We start from the raw sequence: 22,712 nt of genomic DNA, 5'->3' as shown, positions 1-22,712 counted from the left end.
TTGGCCGCGATTTATTTAAAAAGTGCTACGGCGATTTTTTTATTTGTTTTTTTCTCATCTATGAACATTGTAGTTTCAGAATCCCCAAAAAATTGCCAGGTGTAAGCGGTTTTTATTTAAAGTTAGTTAAGGTTGGTTAAAGAGCACCGCGTGTACTCTTCTTTTTAAATACCCTAATGAATCTTAGCTCCATGTAATCCCCAGAAAAAATAGGAGTAAATTAGCTGAACAAAATGATTGATGTGTGAAATGAGTAGTGAAGTGTGTCTCAGAATATACCCTAACAATGACACATTTGACCTTTGAAGGCGTCTTTATAAAAATGTCGTCATATTAACGAATTCAATCCGATTTCTTATTAAGCTCAATGATGCGGCTGAAATCATTGTTAAAAATTTATTTTAAATATTAAATCGCCAAAATTGCGTCCAGGCTCATTGTGCAATTTTTCCATTTTTATTATTTATAATTTTTTCTATTATTTCATTAAAAATCCGATAAAACAACAAAAACTACAAACAAATAGTTTTTTAATTGGACCAATATTAAAGAAGTTATGAGTAGTTCTTTGTATATAATTTTTAGAGAATTCGGCTTTTTCAAGGCGCTATATCTCTGGAACTGTTGGTGAAAAAAGTCTGAAAATATACTGAAATGTTTGCTGATGAGCAGCATTACCACAGGAAAAAAAAATGAAGGAAATCAAACACCACTTTTTGAAAAAGTAGCCGATTTCACTCAGAAATCTTCATATGTACATATAAAGAAGACCTTTTGGATTATCTTAAGAGATATAGTATCACTTTCCAATTTTATATTAAAACACCTTTTTTATGGAAAATACTATTTATTATTTAGAAAAGCTTTCAGCACTTGTAAATTTCCCCACATAAAAAAAAAAAAAATTCACATCTGTATCTCAATTTTCATCCCTATAAACATGTACTATAGTGGTATTTTTGAGTTACAATAGAAAATGTATATTTTACCTATGGAAATAGCACATACCTGTCAAGTACAGTAACTTGTGGACGGGAACCTGTGAATATCAACGTATGCAACGAATATACGAAGCTTGTAAATAACTATAAATTGATGATTACAGAGCCCCCACATCACATGGTACATTTCTAATGAAGTGCACATCGTCACCAAGCGGTATGATTGATGACCCATAGTGAAATTTTCCAAAGCTTGGTGGAGGAGGGAGTTTCCAAGCTAACCTAAATCCATAAGCAAATATTGAGGATCTAACTTTTGTTTTCTTTTGAATTTACAACGACTTTGTCACCATACGTTTTGAAATATTTATCGATTGTGTCAAATGACCTTTAATTCACATGTAAATGCTATGCATGAATTAGAATGCATTGATCACGCGCCTTTGTTTTTTTTACAAAATTGTCCAAAATATTTAAAGACAATTTTTGCATGAGAAATATTCCAAAACAGAGAGAAATAAATTAGCAAGACAACAACACGTCATAAATACACAATGCATATTCTAAAGGGGAGAGACAAATCGCATTTTTGTTTTTGAAAAATTTCACAATTGTTTGTACATTATTCTCAACAGAATTTTATTGAAAAATTCCATCCCAAATTGTGAAACAAACTAACAAACAGCTGAAAGATATTCAAGTTGTTTTGAAATTTACATTTTTGATCAATGCACTGCATTTTGATTTCGATTTTCCATTCCATGCCAGTAAATTGTTGTCAAGATCGTTGTTGAATTTCCACATAGTCGTCAGTCATTATCCAGCTATACTCTAGCCAGCCAGTCATTGTCAGTGTCTCTCTTTTTCGTTGATAGTTAAGTGTCAACTCGTCTATACTCGTAGATCATCGATCGAGCATTGTTCGCATTTCTGATTTGTGTGCCAATGTAAGCAGTTTCTAAGTGCAGTAATTAAACAGAATTGAATAATTTTAGCTGTTTTAAATTATCGATAAATTAATCGTTCGGACAATGGTGCTTATTACAGTAACCGGTTGTCATGGCCTAAATCTATTAAATATTTTTCACTTAATTTCGTGGCGGTTTTTATACCCTCCACCATAGTATGGAGGGTATATTAAGTTTGTTTTTCCGTTTGTAACGCATTGAAATACTCATTTGCGACCCTATAAAGTATATATATTCTTGATCAGGGTAAAATTCTAAGTCGATCTGAGCACGTCCGTCCGTCCGTCCGTCCGTCCGTCCGTCCGTCCGTCCGTCTGTGGTAATCACTCTAGCATCCACAAAAATAGAGATAGGACGCTGAAATTTTGGGAAAATGCGTCTTTTGTTTGCAGGCAGGTCAAGTTCGATGATGGGCTATATCGGTCCACGTTTTGGTATAGCCCCCATATAACGGTACCCCCCGATTTACGGTATTTTGACGTTTTTAGCTACATTTTCAGACCGATTTGGATATAATTTGACATTTAGGGTTCTCAAGTGTCAACAAATATATATAACAAAACTCGTGGACATAGGTCCACGTTTTGGTATAGCCCCCATATAACGGTACCCCCCGATTTGCGGTATTTTGACGTTTTTAGCTACATTTTTAGACCGATTTAGCTATAATTTGAAATTTAGGGTTCTTAAGTATCAATAAACTTATATAACAAAAGTTGTGGACATAGGTCCACGTTTTGGTATAGCCCCCATATAACGGTACCCCCCGATTTACGGTATTTTGACGGGTTTAGCTACATTTTCAGACCGATTTAGCTATAATTTGACATTTAGGGTTCTTAAAAGTCAATAAACTTATATAACAAAAGTTGTGGACATAGGTCCACGTATTGGTATAGCCCCCATATAACGGTACCCCCCGATTTGCGGTATTTTGACGTTTTTAGCTATATTTTAGACCGATTTAGCTATAATTTGAAATTTAGGGTTCTTAAGTATCAATAAACTTATATAACAAAAGTTGTGGACATAGGTCCACGTTTTGGTATAGCCCCCATATAACGGTACCCCCTATTTGCGGTATTTTGACGTTTTTAGCTATATTTTTAGACCGATTTAGCTATAATTTGAAATTTAGGGTTCTTAAGTATCAATAAACTTATATAACAAAAGTTGTGGACATAGGTCCACGTTTTGGTAAAGCCCCCATATAACGGTACCCCCCGATATACGGTATTTTGACGTTTTTAGCTACATTATCAGACCGATGTAGCTATAATTTGACATTTAAGGTTCTTAAGTGTTAATAAACTTATAAAATAGAAGTTGTGGACATAGGTCCACGTTTTGGTATAGCCCCCATATAACGGTACCCCCCGATTTGCGGTATTTTGACGTTTTTAGCTACATTTTCAGACCGATGTAGCTATAATTTGACATTTAGGGTTCTTAAGTGTAACTAAACTTATATAACAAAAGTTGTGGACCTAGGTCCAAGTTTTGGTATAGCCCCCATATAACGGTACCCCCGATTTACGGCATTTTGACGTTTTTATCTACATTTTCAGACCGATTTAGCTATTAATTGACATTTAGGGTTCTTAAATGTCAATAAACTTATATAACTAGTGGACATAGGTCCATGTTTTGGAATAGCCCCCATATAACGTTACCGCCCGATTTCAGGTATTTTGAGAATTTTAACAACAAGTTTTAACCGAATTATCTGTAATTTGAACATTTGAAATTCTTAGTGGTCACCACACGTCTCCACCAAAAATTGTCAAGAAAGCCCCCATATAACGGTACCCCCCGATTTTCAGTAATTTGATGATTTTAGCTACAATATTAAACCGAACAAGCAGTAATTTGACATTTGAAGTTCTTAGTGGTCACAACACCTCTCCATCAAAAATTGTCAACATAGGTCCATGTTCGGATATAACACCCATGTAACGGTACCTCCCAATTTTCAGTAATGTAAGCTACAATTTTTAACAGAACTAACTGTAATTTGACATTTGAAGGTTGTAGTGGTCACCACACATCTGCATCAACAATTTTCAACATAGCCCCAATATAACGATACTTCCCTATTTTCGGTACTTTGAGGATTTTACTTAAAATGTTTAACCGAACGTAGGTCCATGTTTTTGTATAGCCCCAAAACAAACCTCCCGATTTTCCGTACCTTAGCTTTATTTTTTGGACGAACTTTCTGTAATTTGAAATTTAAAAGTCAACAAAAATTGTTCATTTAAATTCATATTTTCGTATAGCCCAGATACCTCCGAACTAGCTGTTAATGACATTTGAAGTTCCCACGTCATGTACCGATTTTCGATATTTTGAGGATTCGAGCTAAATTTTTTAACCGAATTAGGAGTTATTTGACATTAAAGGCTACCATCAAAAACTGTCAACATAGGCCCATGTTTTATTATAACCCCTATATAACAGTACCTCCCAATTTCTAGCCCACCAAAAATTGTCAACAGCTAGATATAGGCACCATAAAAAAGGGCCTCCCGAATGAAGCATTTTATGTACATTATCTGACATTTTAACGTACTCACTTAAAGTTGGGGACAGGAATGAATATTTTATGGTGGAGGGTATGAAAAGTTCGGCCCGGCCGAACTTAATGCTTTTTTACTTGTTTTTTTTATTTTGATGACCTATGTTCATTCTCTCCTCTATTGGGTTTTTTGCACTTTCTTCATAATTACATCAGTTTGAGAATGTGTTAATTTGTAATTTTTATAAGTTTTTTTCCTTCTTTGGAATTATAATAATACAGTTTTTTGTTAAGGCAATTTGTTAAAAAAGACATACAATTAACAAAGATTTAATTTCTATATTTTTTCAGGTATGTTTTAAATTGTTGGTGAAATTTTCGAACAAACTTTGGAGTAAGTATCAAATATTTACATCTTAAGATGGATTAGGACAATCTCTCTAATAATTAGGGCTCGTTTTGGTATAGTCTGTGGTAAAAATGCCGTTAATTTTTACCACATTCGACAACCCATTGATTATGTTAATACAATTTCGAGGGTTTCGTGCGAAGGTGTGATATCTTTTAATTCATTATGAATATTTTATAACGAACGACATCTATATGTCATTTTAGCAGCGTTTTTTGGGATGTGTTGTATATTTTTGAGCACTGAAATTTGCTATGGAATATTTAAATGATAGTCAATAATGAATTACCCATTTTTGCAATCGAACATTAAATACAGTATAGTCTCCAAAATCCGGACAACGCTGTAATCGGGAGTAGAAAAATTGATTTAATTATGAGAGAAATATTACCATGTGCAAAGGTTGAATCAATATCAGCATTTTAGTTGGTTGCTGCAGAGCTTTTAAAAGCTTTTGGGCAATTGTGTCAGGAAGCAGTGACTTTCCCACCAAAACCGATACACCGATCACAAGTAGTACCATCGGTGAAAATTTCAAAAATATCCCCGAACAGTCTTTAAATTGCTCTTAAGCGAAAATTGTCTTACTTTTGTGAGGGAGGTATGTTGTTGTTTAATATAGACCTTCCTGGAACTTGAATTATGTTTGGAAGAAATTTGACGATGTCGAAGGTTTCGGGCATATCTAATACTCCTTTCGCAAGTCATAAAGTCCAAAAGACTTCTCAATAGGTGCGGGTAGGGTTTTTGTACGGCTTTTGGGGCTTCATCTCAGGAAGTATGGATTTGTCCAAGAAAGGAAACCTTTATATCGCTGTAAACAAGATCGCAAGGAGTACCTTGGGAGATCATCGTACAGTCTTTAAACTGCACTTAAGCGAAAATTTTGAAGTTCTGTGAGGGAGGTACCTGAATATGTTGTAGGGTATAGACCTTCTTGGAACTTGAAATATGTCAAATCGAGTACTCAATGCGCAAGTCATCTTGCCCAACAGTCATTTTAATAGGAGCGGATAGGGATTTTGTACAGCTTTTGGGCCTTTATCTTAGGAAGTAAAGATTTGTTAAACAAGTAAAAAAGTATCAGTCGGCTTTGCCGACAGAGATATACCCTCAGCCTGTGTGGATTGAGATATTTTTTCCCAAAAAGACTTATGTATTTAGGGGGGTTTTCAAAATATTGGGCGTATGAACCGACAAAGGTATGGATAGGATTAAAGCTCAAAAATTTGCGGGGATAAAGATAGATAGGGCCTTTTTTATCACACTAGCCTACGAAAAACATAATATTGCTGTAAACAGGGCCACTAGGAAAACCTTCGGTAAAAATGTCCAAAGGATCCTCGAACATACCCTTAACCACACAAAAATGTTGAACATTTGTGTGGGTGGTACCATAAGAATTGGACAGATAGGGCCAAAATTTGAACATAAACTAAGTTTAGAGATACAAAGTTTGGACCAAATCGGTTGCTATGACCAATATTCGAAGAAATATTATAATATCCAAAGTGTGGACGAACGCAGTATTCGATTCGAGCCCTCCACCCACTCACTACTTTCAACTTTTACAACATTCGGGCTGTTTTCTCAAGAAGTATGGACTTGCCCCTGAAAAAACTTTTACTGTCGTAATTGAGGCAGCGAATGCAAGTTACTTCCACAAAAATCAGTATGATTCGAGAGTAGGTCTTAAAGTGAACTTATCCAAAAATTTGTGTGGGAGGTACCACAAGGAGAGGACAAATATAGTCCATATTCGAACCTGATCTATATCTGGTAGATATATTAGGATGTGTAAAGTATGGACCAAACCGGTCACTCCCTTCAAGGGTTATCGTGCGCACAATTTTTCCGAAAAATTTTGAGTTTTTTGTGGGGGGTACCTGAAGGAGTGGACCGATATGGCTTTTCTTCGAACTTAAACTTAGTTTAGTTCGAACTTAAACTTACGAAGGCCACATTTTGGACCGAATCGGCAGATTCGATCGAGAGTTATCTTGCGCTGCAATCACTACACACGGTGTCAGAGGGGTTTTTGTACATTTCAGGCTATTTTCTCAGGAAGTATGGACTTGCCCCTGATGATACTTATAGCGTCATATGGGGGGCAGTAAATATAAGTTGCTACAACAAAAATCAAAGCAATTCGAGAGCAGGTCCTAAACTGAACTTTTCCGAAATGTTATGTGGGAGCTACCCTAAAGAGTGGACCGATTGAGTCCATATTGGAACCTCATCTAAGTCTGGTAGAAATTTCACGATGTGCAAATTATGGACCAAATCGGTTACTTCCTTTAAGAGTTATCGTGCGCACAAATTTTCCGAACGTTTCCGAACTTTTGTGGGGGAGGTACCCGAAAGTACCCGAAAAAATAATATGGGTGTAAAGTTTGGACCAAATCTGTTTATCCGTTCGTTCTAAAGCTATCTTTTGTACCAGTAAGACTAGCGGATAGGGGCAATCGACTCCAAATTGTTATGTATCGGCCCCGTCCCGACTATAGCCTTTGCTCATTTGTTTATTCATCAAAACTATCGATGGGTGTTTTTGCAAAATGTCTTTGCCAATGGAATAAAAAATGTATTTGAACATTTTTAAGGGAAAACTTTTTTTCGCTTTTATTGGAATAACATATATAGTTTTGTGTCAACAATTTCTTTTGAAATACCGAAATATTGTAAAAATCATTAACAATACCGATGGTAAGAACTAACATAATTCAGAATTTTTACAAAAAAAATTGTCGGTCCAGAAAACACGTTATTGAAATTTTTGATTTAATTGTATATAATTCTCATATACACTTTCCACATAACTTTGGTATAAATGCCACGTATTGATGAACAAAATACATGGTCTAGTTTAGCTGCTTTTACTGACGAACAAAAACAAACAGAACTACTCTATTACGCTCATCCATACACCCAGTACAATCAGGGATGCCAACTGTTCCGAGGTAAAAATCGCTACAGACAAGTTGTGTTAAAAACCACCACAAATCTCTACTGACTAAGGACAAAAAAACTCCACGAAAACATGTTTTTAGTAGATTCTTGCAGTACTGGAAGAAACCAATACTCTTTTTCGATTGCTTTAAAATTTATGACAATAAACAATGTTGTGTAAAAATCGCTACAACCGCTACCTTAAACAGCCAAAATCGCTACTGTAGCGATTTAAAATAAAAAAATCGCTACAACTCATAAAAAGTGGGTTTTGTACGTCAAAAATCTCCACAAGAAGCGGGAAAACCACCAACTTGGCATCCCTGAGTACAACAGCATTAGGCAAAGGGTGCACACACGCTCTTTGGGAGCGTACATTTATTCCAGCGTCAGGCGAGAGAGCGCCCACGGGCGCTCATTGAACGTTGCTCTCTCCACACACACAATTCAACCAATTGGAAAAGCATGTACTCACAGAATGACACCCCGTAAAGTATGCAATAGAAAAGTATGATGCCTGACCCTGATTTATTCACGTATACAAAATGTGGAGAGTAGGGTTATGACTTTTTTACAACCTCATAGCGTGATGAGTTTTGCCATAAGATTACATAAAATCATAATTATAAGGTGATTCGGTGAAAAAAACTCACGCACAAAATTTGAATTTATCAAAATTATGGCAAATTTTTTGAAGTCACTGCAAGCAGATATACAATTGAAAATAAACTTTAGAGTCACTTGAGATAATTAAACTGACATAACATTTATTTCTCACTAATTTTCTTCAATTCTTAGAATCGTAAAAATGTCGTAATCGCTTTTATTTAAAGATATAATTTTTTTAACAAAAAATTTAAAATTTTTTCAAAGTGGTTTGTGTGTAGTGTGGAGAGAGCAACGTTAAATGAGCGCACACGGGCGCCTAATTGCCTGACCTGGATTTAGTCTCAGTTGAGCAGGTAATGAAGAAGGTTGTGTGTCGCTTCTTTTATGTTTTGTGTATGCGTCCCCTTAGCGAAATGACTATTATTAATAGTATTAATTAATTATTAATAGTATTGAGCATGTTATGTCTCCAATACTAATGCAAACAACGATGTGCGTTGTTATGGGTTGCCTGATGCTGCAGTACAACATAAGGAATAAGAAACCATAACAAATATAGAAAGAAAACACAAATTTTACGACCAGGGACACTTCCAAAAAACACTTCACAGATTGTGCCGGTATAACTCAATAATCAAAAACACAAGCAAGAATGAAAAAAATCAAATATAAACAATAATCTCATTGTTTGTGTAAATCAGCGACGACCACAGAAATACAACCAAAGCGAAGACATGTATGAACGTATGAGTGAAAAAAGCAACAACCACATTATGTTTTTGTTTGTTTTCATTCATTTACACTGTACGTGAGAGAGAGAAGCAAATGCAAAAACAACTCAGTGCCCTGCCAGCAATTGGAAGTGAGTTTCGCACTCCCTCGCCTAAGAGGTCACTCCGGAGACACGCCAAGGAAGATAGTTGGTGAATTACACAAACAATTTCAATAGGCTTATTGTGATTACGTTTTATCGCGTATGCCGACACTTCGGAGTGACTTCTGAGTGACTTCCAAGGCGATTGTTTACATTTATTTAATGATTCAACACATTTGAACAAATATAGAACATTTTCTTTCTCATGATTATATGAGACGGTGGTGCAGTGGTAAGCACACTCGGTTTGCACTCTGAAGGTCCGGGTTCGCTTCCTAAGTCAGGCAACAAAACATCACATTTTTAAAATGACAAAATTAATATAGGCGGAAGTTGCAAAGAATAATTTCTCTAAAAGAGAAGAGATATAAAAAAAAATAAATAAAAAAAATTAATAAAAAAAATAAAAAATAAATAAAAATTGAAAAATAAATAGAAAAAAATTAAAAATATTTTTTTTTGTAATTTCTAGAACTATCGCGGAAATGATCTTCCAGAAGTGTCGCTGGAGTGACTTCCAGGACGACACGCCGGAGTGGTTCATTTCTTCACAACGGAGGTCACCTCAGGGTGACTTCTGCGACTATCGCCGCGACTGTTTTCATCGCCCTGGGCGACACGCCTAGGTCACTTCCGCGATAGTTTTTGCTTGCAGGGTGGGCGCCCTCACTATACGATCTAAGCAAAGAAGCTCGTCCCTGGTGTAAATACACAAAAAAATGTAAACCCATTCAAACAAAACTTACCAAAATTGTGTTTTCACCACGGCATCGAATACCGAGAAAAGAGAATAAAATTTTTGCAGAAAAGGGAACAATATTGTCCAGGTAACAAAAACAATTGTTGGTATTGACAAAAACTATTGTTGGGGTCACAATACTACATACGGAATCTAACAATATCTGTACAATATATATTTTGCTCTTCGTATATTGTTGGATCAATCATATTTTTTCTCTGCGTGTTCCAAATTTAAAGGCTTAATTCTTCCTCGGTATATGGAGAAATTTTAGTAATTTTATTTCAGCAATAAAAATATATTTTACATCATTGTTTCCGCAATGATATTTTACGTGTTTGACCATATCAAATTCTATAGAGATATTCCTTCTGCAAAGAATATGTATCTTGAATCCACAATATATATTTTATAAGAAAGGTTTCATTTGAGGAACTTCTTCTTCCCCGAGCTTTCATAAATTAAGAATGTAGGCAAGGGAACTAAAATTCAAAAGAAAATCCGTCGATCACTGGCATCATTAAATTATAGGCTCTATTGAACGCCACTATTACAACTATGGATACTGTACTCCACCTCTTTTTCTTTTGTGGTGTTCTTATAAAATATTAGTCAATTAATTACCCACACTTGTTGCAATCCCATGCCGATCTTAACATATTTTTTCGTTGGCTTTCGAACAACAAAGAAAGGAAACCCGACACATGCGTGTAGGAAGGACAATTAAAATGGTGGTATTGGAACTCTTTTGGACACAAACCGACTCACCTTTAAAAACTAGTCTAAACCAGCTATAATTACGGAAAATATATCATTCAATTTTTTTGTGTTTTTTACCCGGAAGTTGAGAAAAGTTTTTTACAGCATGCATATCTTCAGCTAACTTCTTCCTCTTCCACACATCATCTTCAATTTCTTGGTAGATAATAATAGAAGGTTCATTTTCTTTAAAGCCTTTTTCCAGCATCCGGTTAAATGGTGATAGTTGGAAAATATTAAACAACTAAAACGACAGCAGAGCAGAGCTGCTTCACCACAATAATCTTTGAAAGAATTCATTCAAAGAATGAGAGAAGAAACTGATTCCTTAGATGATTTCGCTTAGGCCTTAATAATAGACCTGCGTTTAGTTTACTAAGTCCGGGACAAGATGAAATTTGTGTGAATGGAGGTTTGTGTGTGGGGATGTATAAAAATGATGTTGCGTAACTACTTCGGAGTTATAGCTACTATCGATTCATTCGTTCTTTGGCATAAGACTCCGATGTTAATAATCATTTAAACGTGCTGCAACATTCTTGGTCAGTCGCTGTGGATACTGCAGTTTACATGGCAACATTGATTATTTGCTGTTGTAAGTCTGGTATGTACATACTTAAATACATTGTAAATGAAGAGTTTTTACTTGCTGTTAACTGAGCTTTGATATTGAGAACTTTTCTTAGGTTTCTGGAGAAAAAACACGTTTGCACCGGAAGTAATTTGTGGTGCCAGATAGGTAGTTGTTATTATCAACCATCGGCTTTTAAGTTGTTTTTGATTTTTCGTTCATGCCGAGTTATTCAGAATCAGAATCGTCTTCTAGAAATATAATAATCACCAAGTTATTGGTTGTCTCTTAGCTTGGCCATTTTATTGCAAAAAATGCACAGAACGCTGTTAAGTGGTTACAAAGTGCTTAACCTCAAAAAAAAAAAAAAAAAAAAAAAAAAAAAAAACATTTAAATTGTTAATTCCATGCAAATTGCGATGGTGGAATTCTTGCGGTGTTTGCATTTTTCCTCAAATACTACATATTTTTAGGGTCGACATAAGTTCAGATTTCATTACACTGTGTATGAATTATTTAGGTGCACAGTTTAAGAAAAAAGTGAATAGGTATTCTAAAAGAAATAAGACTTTTTAATTAATTTCTCCTTAATGTCGAACTTAATGACCGATGATTTTCTGCAAGTGAAAAAGGAAAGCCGACGATTCAAACCACACAACTACCATTATGTGACATGTGTCGCCAGCTGTGGAATGGCTTCTCTGTCATAAAACTTTTCGTTTCTCAAATGCAAGTTGTTTTTTACAGTGATGAGGTGTTGTCTCATTCAACCTGTATGACTTTCCACGACAAACGCTTTTTAGCGCAGCCTTCGGAAGTTATGAGCTTTGATCCCACGTCTTTGAAAAACATATAAAAAAGTGTTGTCACGGCGGGTTAACGTTCAGAGTCAAACTCTTAACTTCCGAAGGTTGCATTTTTTTGCGCAGTTAGTCCACTCCAAATGAGACACCTCCAAAACATGATTTTTGGACGCTTCAACAGCATATTCTGGCGACGAAAATCGTTGATCACGCTTTTTTTTTTTGCATGCGCGGGAGTCATATGAAGTCATTGGGTTCCAAGTCAGGACATTTTATCCTATCCAAAGGACGCTGGTTTGAATTGATGTGTAAGAGCTCACATTGTCGTAGTGCACAAAGATTCGTGAAGTCGCTTATGTACCGTAGCCTTTAGAACTACTGATGATAATTTTAGGCATTACCTTTAATATGCTCAGGCAATTGCTCCTTCGCCTTGTATCTACCCAGTACAACAACCTATCAGAATTAGTACAGAAATCGGCACGAATGTCTGCTAAGAAAGAAAGGTCACACTGTATATTGTCCTTGTATTAAAACTTTTTTGATTCTATCGCTTCGGAAAGGAAGATTTTTATCTGTGACAGAATTGGAATTAGCATTTGCAAACAAATGTTGTTGAGTATTATCGTATGAACCGAGGCCTTTACAACTCCTTATGATACTTTTTCAATTTCAGTTTAAGCTCCCAAAAGTAGGCATTACTTTTAATATGCTCAGACAATTGCTTCTTCGGTACGAAATGTCTGCTAAGTATGAAAATCGATTTCCAATTTCTTTTTCGAATTTTATACTCCCAAAGTTCGGCTTGCTTTACATATTTTTTACTTTATTCTGCATTACCCCATTTCCAATGAAGTGGATGTGAAAAACAATTTCTGTTTACAAAAATTATGCTTAGGTTTCGAAATAATAGTTTTTTCCGCTTTAGTTTTCTTTTTTTCGTGGATATCTTGTTGTTTTCCCTCCTCAGAGCCCGTAACTCGTTACACATATTGAATATGGAATGGTGGAGTGGTATGGTGTACCCTTGGTTTATTGCTCCAGCTACATATGTATGTAGAGTTAACTTCGTGTTTCGTTTCTTTTTTGTTAATATATTTTTTCCTTTCCTCCGTTATTGTTGTTGTTATTTTTTGTTTTCTGTGCTTATAACAGAGCAAAGTTCAAGCCAAAGGCAAATACCAATTGATCTTTTCTGATCGCTGTTGGAAACTTCAATTCCGAACTACAACAGCAACAATAATCATCATGGTGTTGCGTGCCATGAAGAACGCTCCCATTTTTTCAACAACAACAGAGCTAAGAAGCTAAACCCAAAGAAACCTCCGGCTAATAATACATAAAATTGACCCGAAATAATAATAACAAGAAAAAGAAGCAAACAAAAACCCTCTGTTGCTTTTTGTGGGGCAGCAACAAAACTACTAATGAGCACCTTAAAGACGTTTGACTCTGGCCGTTCGGTCACTTGGTATGCCTGGCAGACAATTTACAGCGGAAGTTAAATTATTATTTTTTGCTTAAAAATCAAACTTTTTTTACAAACGAAACATTTCTTCTTCAAATTTTCGGGTGGTTTGGCTTAGTTTCTTTTTTATTTGTGCCGCTTCGTTACATTTCATTTATTTATTTCTAAAAGCTTTTTCTTGCTGATGCTGAAGATTTTAAAGACCACCTTCCCACCTCGCAACAATTACGGATTTTTCTTGTAGTCTTCTAACAGTTGTTCATTACTTAAAAAGGTTTGCAAACTTCTTGTACACGTTTGTTTTAAACCATGGCAGCCTAACTGGCTGGCTGGTTGTGGTTGCTACTATCTTTGCCTTAATATGGTCAATGTCCTGGCCGAACAACGCACAGGCAGTCAAACATACAAAGAAAGATGTTTGTGTGTTTTATTTTTCTGAAAGACAAATTAGGAAAGTTGTCTATGTTTTGCTGTTGGGAAATCGATTGTCATGTCTTACCATATCTTCCTTCTATTTGCAGGCTGGCTGCCTGGCATGTGAATGCTACTAAATATGGTCAATTTGGCCATCACCATAATGGTTACAATGAATTGCTGCACAACGCACACACAAGTAGGCTTTTTTAATTAAAAAACGTCACCACCATTCAATGATGCAAAAAGCCAGCAACCCAGCATACACAGAGCAGAAGTGGAAATGAAGATCAACCTAAGCAGAGACAAGAAAGATTTATGGTTTTATGTGGTTAACCAACAAAATCTCAATGAAAGTCTTGCCTTGTCATCATCATGGGTCTTGGTTGGTGGTGGCATCATAAGCTTTGTCCATTATCTGTGGTACTTTGCCATCACTGTTGTATTGTATTTTGTCTTCTTTTTTCCTGTCTGTTGATCAATGTAAGATCTTTCATAAATAGTCTATGCTGTCATATCTGTGGATTGTTTGTAGTTTGTGTGTATGTTTGTCTTGTGTAAATATTGAAAAAAGTTTTTTTTTTTTGTTTCATAATGAATTCTAGTCCCTTTGAACCAGAAAGCAACGGCAGCTTCAAGTCATAGAGAGACAGACTGACTGTCAGCCGTATCATCAACTAGATTTCTTACAAATCTAAGACTTTTGAGACAGCTGACAAGTGATGTGATCTTCTAAGCAAAAATGATGAGGTGACCAGATTCATAGAAAAAAGTAAACAAAAAAGGGGAGAATAATGGAGAAGTCATAATGGTTCTCTGTTATTATAAGTGAAAGACTATCTTTGAGTTTCTACTGCGAAAGAACCGATGCCTTTAATAGGAAGAAAGAAATTTATTATAAGGAATGACCAATGGTTCTCTATAGAATATGTTATTCTGTTTGCATTTTTAAAATTAAAAACAGAGTTTCTCTGCTCATAAGAAGTATGACATTCTTACCAATAGAAGAATTAAGATCGGTCGAGCCGAATTCAAACTAGATCGTTCTTTACCATTTAGTCTTTTACTAGCAATAACTGTAGGAAGATTGCCAGCCGCTTATGTACCTAGGGAACTCTTAATGATAGTTTTTCAATAAGATTCTAAATTCAGTTTATATGCCTAAAAGTAGGCATTACTTTCAATATGCTCCGACAATTCGTTCGGCCTGTATCTAGCCAGTACATCAACCTATCAGAATTAGAGCAGAAATTGGTACGAATGTCTGCTAAGTATGAAAAGATCACTCTCACTGTATATTGTCCTTGTATTAAAACTTCTTTGAGATGAATGGTTTAAAATGGAAAATTTTTACTGCGATATCGACGCAAAATTTGCAGCAAAAAATTTTGAATTTCCCAGTTGCACCTGAGTTTGAGTTACAGACAAGTCAACACATCTTAACAGTAGTGACTCCTCCCATATACAACTTATCTATGAGTGACAATAAAGCAATAAAAATGATATGTTCGCGAAAAATTGCTTATATAAAGCCTCTTATGTACCGGGGCCTTTAGAACTCATAATGATAGTTTTTCAATAAGATTCTTATTTCGGTTTAAGCGCCCAAAAGTAGGCATTACTTTTAATATGCTCAGGCATTTGCTTCTTCGCCTTATATGTATTTATATACCCAGTACATCAACCTATCAGAATTAGAACAGAAATCGGTACGAATGTCTGCTAAGTTGAAAAGATCACAATGTATTATTGTCTTTGTATTTAAACTTCTTTGATGCTATCGGTTCCGAAAGGAAAATTTTTACCTGCGACAGACTTGGAAGCAAAATTTGGAAAAAAGTGTTAAATTTCCAACTTTTACCTGTTTTTGTGTAACAGACATGGACTCTTCTTAACAGTAGTGACTCTTCCTCCTCGTCAATATTTCTGCCATACAAAACTTTTCCGTAAATGGTGTCTATTACTATTTTTGACATGCAACTAGGGCTTGACAATAAAAGGAAGTCTAAACGTGTCCCTTCCGATATGTTCGAGCAAAATAGCTTATATTAAGCCTCCTTTTCGCTGAGTCCGGACGGCTTGTAGGAAGATGTTTTACATGATCAAAATTATCCGATCCCAAAGGGTTTCAACACCGTTGAAAGCTGTGCTGTTGTATTGGCAGATACACGCAGAGAAAAAATATTGTTCAATTTTTGTTCCAACAATTTGTTTGTTTGTAATTAATTGCAAATCCAAAAATATCATATTTGCTCAAAAAAAAAAAAAAAAAAAATAATAATAATAATAATAATAAAAATAATAATAATAAAAATAATAATAATAAAAATAATAATAATAATAATAATGATAAATAAATAAATTAAAAATAAAAACACATTTGCATTTGAAAAACCAACAGTTCTAGGACAGAGAAGCCATCCTCACGTAATTTGTTGACTGTGTGGGATCGAGTCCTTGGCTTTTCTTTTTCACTTGCAATAAAAATCGTTAAAAATGATCTCCGCTCTAACAGGCAAAATTTCAAAAAAAAAAAAAAAAAAATAAAATAAATAAATAAGTAAAACAACTTGCTAATTTTCAAAATATTATAAAAATCATTAACAATGCCGATGGTAGAAACTATCATAATCTAGAATGTTACAATGTTTTTCACCACGGTATCGCATACCGAAAGAAAAGAATAAAATTGTCGAAGAAAAGAGAATAATATTGTCCAGTTGACAAAAACAAATTTTTGATTTGACAAAAGCAGTTGTTGAAATTGACAAAAACGATTATTGGAGTTTCAATACTACATAAGGAATCTAAAAATATATTTACAATACATATTTTGCTCTTCGAATATTGTTCGATCAATCATATTTTTTATTTGTTCTGAGTGAACATAATAATCATTGCATGGTTAAACCCAGAATATATGGTTATCAATCGTCCACAAAAATAATTATCGATCCGAAAGCAGAGTTTTCCTCGTGTAAAAATAGTCAGACTTTAGGAACCCAACTATTTCATTGGCCTCACAACCATATTCTGTAAACATAAATTTTTAATTAATTTCTCGTTGGAATCGAGCTTAATGACCAATGATGCAAGTGAAAAAGGAAAGCCGAAGATTTGAACCCATACAACCACCACTATGTGGCATGCATGTTTGGCCTTTGGCAGAAGGTCTTCAGACATATCGGCTGTGGAGCGGCTTCTCTGTCATCGAACTTTTCTTCTTTCAAATGCATTTTTTGTCTTGTATAAAAACAATGGATATTTGCCTATTTAGTTGTGCTTTCATGACAAACGCTTAGAGCTTGCCGGCAAAATTTTCAAATAAGTAAAATCAACTGAGCCAGGCTGAGGTTTGAACCCACCCTCGAAAAACACAAGAAAAAAGGTGTTGCCACGGCGTGTTAGCATTCCGCGACAAACTCGTTACTTTCAAAGGCAAAAACCAAATTTATATTTGGGACTGGTTGCAAACAAATATATTTTTGCACCCAAACATATATATGTTTGCTGCAAAATGTATTTGGGACATATATTAGAGAGACCTTTTTTAAGAATTTCGTCAGATATGCCTACTTATTTTAATCCACAATCTATTATATAATTAGATATAGTCGACTGCATAATAGTTTATCAGATTGGTCACCTTTTTGTTATTGCCCTACAGCTTTGATCTGGTTTTGATTATAAGAAAGCATTCAATTCAATTGTTGAGTGATTCGCTTGACTGATTGCGCAAGTCATTTAATCTTGGAATGCCATAAAAATATAAATTCCAGATTTTCTACAACTTTAGCAGCAGTAGAAGAAAAAAGGGGTCAATCATGCCGGCAATGAGTGATGGATGGATAGATGATAGTAGCAGGCAGCGCTACCAGCAACAACCCGCTATACTCTAGAGAATTTCTAATGATGGTCACCCAGTACAATTTATTCTATAAAAATAAAATTATTTATAACAGAAAATAATATTGAAAAACAAAAATAACAACAAAGTGTAATGATAACATTTGACATGGCGTAAGACAGACAAGACAACAGATCACAACACTTAATGTAATTACAAACCTAAAGTAAGGCTTATCTTTAAGAAAATGAAAAATTTTTACAATAAAACATGAGTTTTTTGAACAACAAAAAATAGTTTTTTTTCTGAACAAAAAAAAAATCATTAGACATAAAAAATATATTTTAATGGCACCAGCAAATGTTTGGGAAATATATAAACAGAAACTATGTTACAGTGTTAAACATTTTCTTAACAGGCCATCAGCAATGACACTTTTAAAGTATTCCCGCTAATCAAGAGCTTTATTTGATGGATGGATGTTTGGATGCATGCTTAACATTTGATACACAATGAAATTGCAGTGAGCTGCTCTTCGATACCACTGCCACATGGATCCACTTCAGCTTGTATGTTTTTGTACATACTTACATACATATTTGTCTGCTGTCTGGGCAATGTGAGTGCGTATTGAATTGAAAATAATTATGGCTTCAGTTTCTGTAGTAGCTTCTTTTTATTTTTTTCTGGTTGTTAACGTCAACAGCCAGGCATTCATTCGTTCAACTTCTTTACAAAACTCGCACAACACAGCTCAGACCTACAAAAAGCCACTGAAATGCGTGAGAACTTTTGGCATATGATCGCAACCAACCATCCATCCAGCAGCCAAGATCGTTGGCGGTAGTAAAGAAGTTTGTCTTTTTTTTCAACAACATATGACCAAAATATTGTTGTTTTTGCTACTACGACGGTTTTTTTTTTTTGTTAAATTATGGTGCATTGTCGTTTTTGGGGAATTTACTCTGCAATTTAAGAAAAAATACAACAAATGTTGATTTTAACACAAAGTACATCTTCAATTACTCGCTTTAACTAGGAGGGTTGGCGTTTTTTATTTCGCTTTAACTATACATATATGGCCTTTATTATTTTATTTTACATATGTAGATGAATATGTTTGTATATTTGTTGTATTTTTTGGGGAAATGAAACTCAAAAGGAGAAAAACATCAAACAATATGTTCGTAATGACGATGATCCTCCACAAATATTGAATTGTGGTATGTTTTTTGTTCATTTGTTCGTTTGCTCTTAGAGACTAAGGACACTTGAGGAACTTTCTTCAAAATTTTTTTATGTTCCATTGTTTTCATATTTCTACCACATTATTCCTCTCAGTTATATTTGCATAAAATTTTCTTTGACATCAATGGAAAGATTTACTTGTAACCCATTAAGGGTATTCATGTTGAGAACATATGTTCATTCAGCGGTGATATGGAGCATCCAGTGTTGATAGAATATGTAATTTGTAAGATTCTCCTCCTACTCAGTAATGTTGGCGACATTTCCTGAGTATTTCAGCCATGTAAAACTTCTCTACAAAAGTGGTGTCTTAGACACGCCGTTCGGACTCGGCGATAAACTGTAGGTCCCATATCATTGAGCTAATATGAATCTCATAGATATGAGAGAAGTCTGCCTTGTCCCTTATGGGATGTTTGTGGAACAATTATAAGATTCTCCTAGTCTTTTGTTCGGTCCTAGATTTTAGTGCACTTTGTTGTCAACAGAACATGCGATTCCAAAAGTACCATGTGAAAAATTAATGTTTAGTGTCAATTAAGAAAACTCTCGTTTTCGGAATACATTAAAATTTGCTCCGTCCTTTTACATGATGATGCCAAAGAATATCATGGATTCAAATTTGTGGATATCAAAATTTTCAGTAGTGTTTAAACCCCTTATTTCATTAGTCTTGTCGTACTATGCTCGACACACCTTTCAAACTCATCCGATCAAAAGAAAGACCCATATTATTGAGTTTTCAAAAGTTGCATACCTCGATTGAATACCCCCAATTGTACTTTGGTAATTTTTTGTTTATTTTCAATATTTTGCTGGGGAAACCAAACAAACAGCCGAACAAACAGATCTTTGCCAACACTCAAACGAGTTGCATTTTAAGCTAACTTTAGTTTTTTCAGTGTCGTGAGAATTTTTATGTTATCTTTTAACGTTTTTATTTTGTATAGTTTATTTTTTATTTTTTGTTGTTTGCGTTTTTATTCATTCATTGGTTTTTATTGCAGCAATAGCTGCGGCAAACGATGCCGCGGCTGCTGTTGTCATTTTTGTTGTTGTATGATCAGCGTGTGAATGCATAAAATGCAGCAGATTCAATACATTTTAGCATATGTTACAGAAGAGTAGAGCACTTTCGTATCGAGCAGAAGGGGATTTATAAAAGCCAGCTGCTGTCACTGATAATTCAACAGTAAAGCAAAAGTGATAAAGTTGGTGATATTAACCACCCAATTAATCAGTGTTTTTTTTTTATACCCTCCACCATAGTATGGAGGGTATATTAAGTTTGTTTTTCCGTTTGTAACGCATTGAAATACTCATTTGCGACCCTATAAAGTATATATATTCTTGATCAGGGTAAAATTCTAAGTCGATCTGAGCACGTCCGTCCGTCCGTCCGTCCGTCTGTGGTAATCACTCTAGCATCCACAAAAATAGAGATAGGACGCTGAAATTTTGGGAAAAGGCTTCTTTTGTTTGCAGGCAGGTCAAGTTCGATGATGGGCTATATCGGTCCACGTTTTGGTATAGCCCCCATATAACGGTACCCCCCGATTTACGGTATTTTGACGTTTTTAGCTACATTTTAAGACCGATTTGGCTATAATTTGACATTTAGGGTTCCTAAGTACCAACAAACATATATAACAAAACTTGTGGACATAGGTCCACGTTTTGGTATAGCCCCCATATAACGGTACCCCCCGATTTGCGGTATTTTGACGTTATTAGCTACATTTTTAGACCGATTTAGCTATAATTTGAAATTTAGGGTTCTTAAGTATCAATAAACTTATATAACAAAAGTTGTGGACAAAGGTCCACGTTTTGATATAGCCCCCATATAACGGTACCCCCCGATATACGGTATTTTTTGACGTTTTAGCTACATTATCAGACCGATGTAGCTATAATTTGACATTTAGGGTTCTTAAGTGTTAGTAAAGTTATAAATAAGAAGTTGTGGACATAGGTCCACGTTTTGGTATAGCCCCCATATAACGGTACCCCCTGATTTGCGGTATTTTGACGTTTTTAGCTACATTTTCAGACCGATTTAGCTATAATTTGACATTTAGGGTTCTTAAGTGTTAGTAAACTTATAAATAAGAAGTTGTGGACATAGGTCCACGTTTTGGTATAGCCCCCATATAACGGTACCCCCCGATTTGCGGTATTTTGACGTTTTTAGCTACATTTTCAGACCGATGTAGCTATAATTTGACATTTGGGGTTCTTAAAAGTCAATAAACTTATATAACAAAAGTTGTGGACATAGGTCCACGTATTGGTATAGCCCCCATATAAAGGTACCCCCCGATTTACGGTATTTTGACGGGTTTGGCTACATTTTCAGACCGATTTAGCTATAATTTGACATTTAGGGTTCTTAAAAGTCAATAAACTTATATAACAAAAGTTGTGGACATAGGTCCACGTATTGGTATAGCCCCCATATAACGGTACCCCCAGATTTACGGTATATTGAAGGGTTTAGCTACATTTTCAGACCGATTTAGCTATAATTTGACATTTGAAGTTCTTAAATGTCAATAAACTTATGTGACAAAACTTGTGGACATAGGTCCACGTTTTGGTATAGCCCCCATATAACGGTACCTCCCGATTTACGGTATTTTGACGTTTTTAGCTACATTTTCAGACCGATATAGCTATAATTTGACATTTAGGGTTCTTAAGTGTAACTAAACTTATATAACAAAGTTTTGTCCATGTTTTCGTATAGCCCCCATATAACGGTACCCCCGATTTACGGCATTTTGACGTTTTTATCTACATTTTCAGACCGATTTAGCTATCAATTGACATTTAGGGTTCTTAAATGTCAATAAACTTATATAACTAGTGGACATAGGTCCATGTTTTGGAATAGCCCCCATATAACGTTACCGCCCGATTTCAGGTATTTTGAGAATTTTACCGAATTATCTGTAATTTGAACATTGGCATTTGAAATTCTTAGTGGTCACCACACCTCTCCACCAAAAATTGTCAAGAAAGCCCCCATATAACGGTACCTCCCGATTTTCAGTAATTTGATGATTTTAGCTACAATATTAAACCGAACAAGCAGTAATTGGACATTTGAAGTTCTTAGTGGTCACAACACCTCTCCATCAAAAATTGTCAACATACATAGGTCCATGTTCGGATATAGCTCCCATGTAACGGTACCTCCCAATTTTCAGTAATTTGGCAATTTTAGCTACAATTTTTAACAGATCTAACTGTAATTTGAAATTTGAAGGTGGTAGTGGTCACCACACATCTGCATCAACAATTTTCAACATAGCTCCAATATAACGATACTTCCCTATTTTCGGTACTTTGAGGATTTTACTTAAAATGTTTAACCGAACGTAGGTCCATGTTTTTGTATAGCCCTAAACAAACCTCCCGATTTTCCGTACCTTAGCTTTATTTTTTTGGACGAACTTTCTGTAATTTGAAATTTAAAAGTCAACAAAAATTCTGCAACAAAAATTGTTCATTTAAGTTCATATTTTCGTATAGCCCAGATACCTCCGAACTAGCTGTTAATGGTATTTGAAGTTCCCACGTTATGTACCGA

The 22,712-nt window shown here is 35.1% G+C and overlaps 1 protein-coding gene and 1 long non-coding RNA gene across 4 annotated transcripts in view; both read left to right on the top strand.

Annotated features, from left to right (window-relative positions):
• The window catches only part of LOC141387109 (epidermal growth factor receptor-like), a 94,159-nt gene that overhangs the window by 49,228 nt on the left and 22,219 nt on the right, over positions 1-22,712 (top strand). The gene's annotated exons all lie outside the window — the stretch shown is intronic.
• On the top strand, positions 1,753-17,936 carry LOC141387111 (uncharacterized). The gene is made up of 3 exons (XR_012408482.1): positions 1,753-1,888; positions 4,779-4,821; positions 17,802-17,936. It is a non-coding gene; the product is annotated as an uncharacterized lncRNA (long non-coding RNA).

The sequence above is a fragment of the Musca autumnalis genome, unplaced genomic scaffold (genome assembly GCF_047663935.1).
Source record: "Musca autumnalis isolate F117 unplaced genomic scaffold, ASM4766393v1 scaffold_5, whole genome shotgun sequence".
Taxonomy (NCBI): Eukaryota; Metazoa; Arthropoda; class Insecta; order Diptera; family Muscidae; genus Musca; species Musca autumnalis.
The sequence above is the reverse complement of the archived record's forward strand: the minus strand, read 5'-3'. Positions and strand labels throughout refer to the sequence as shown.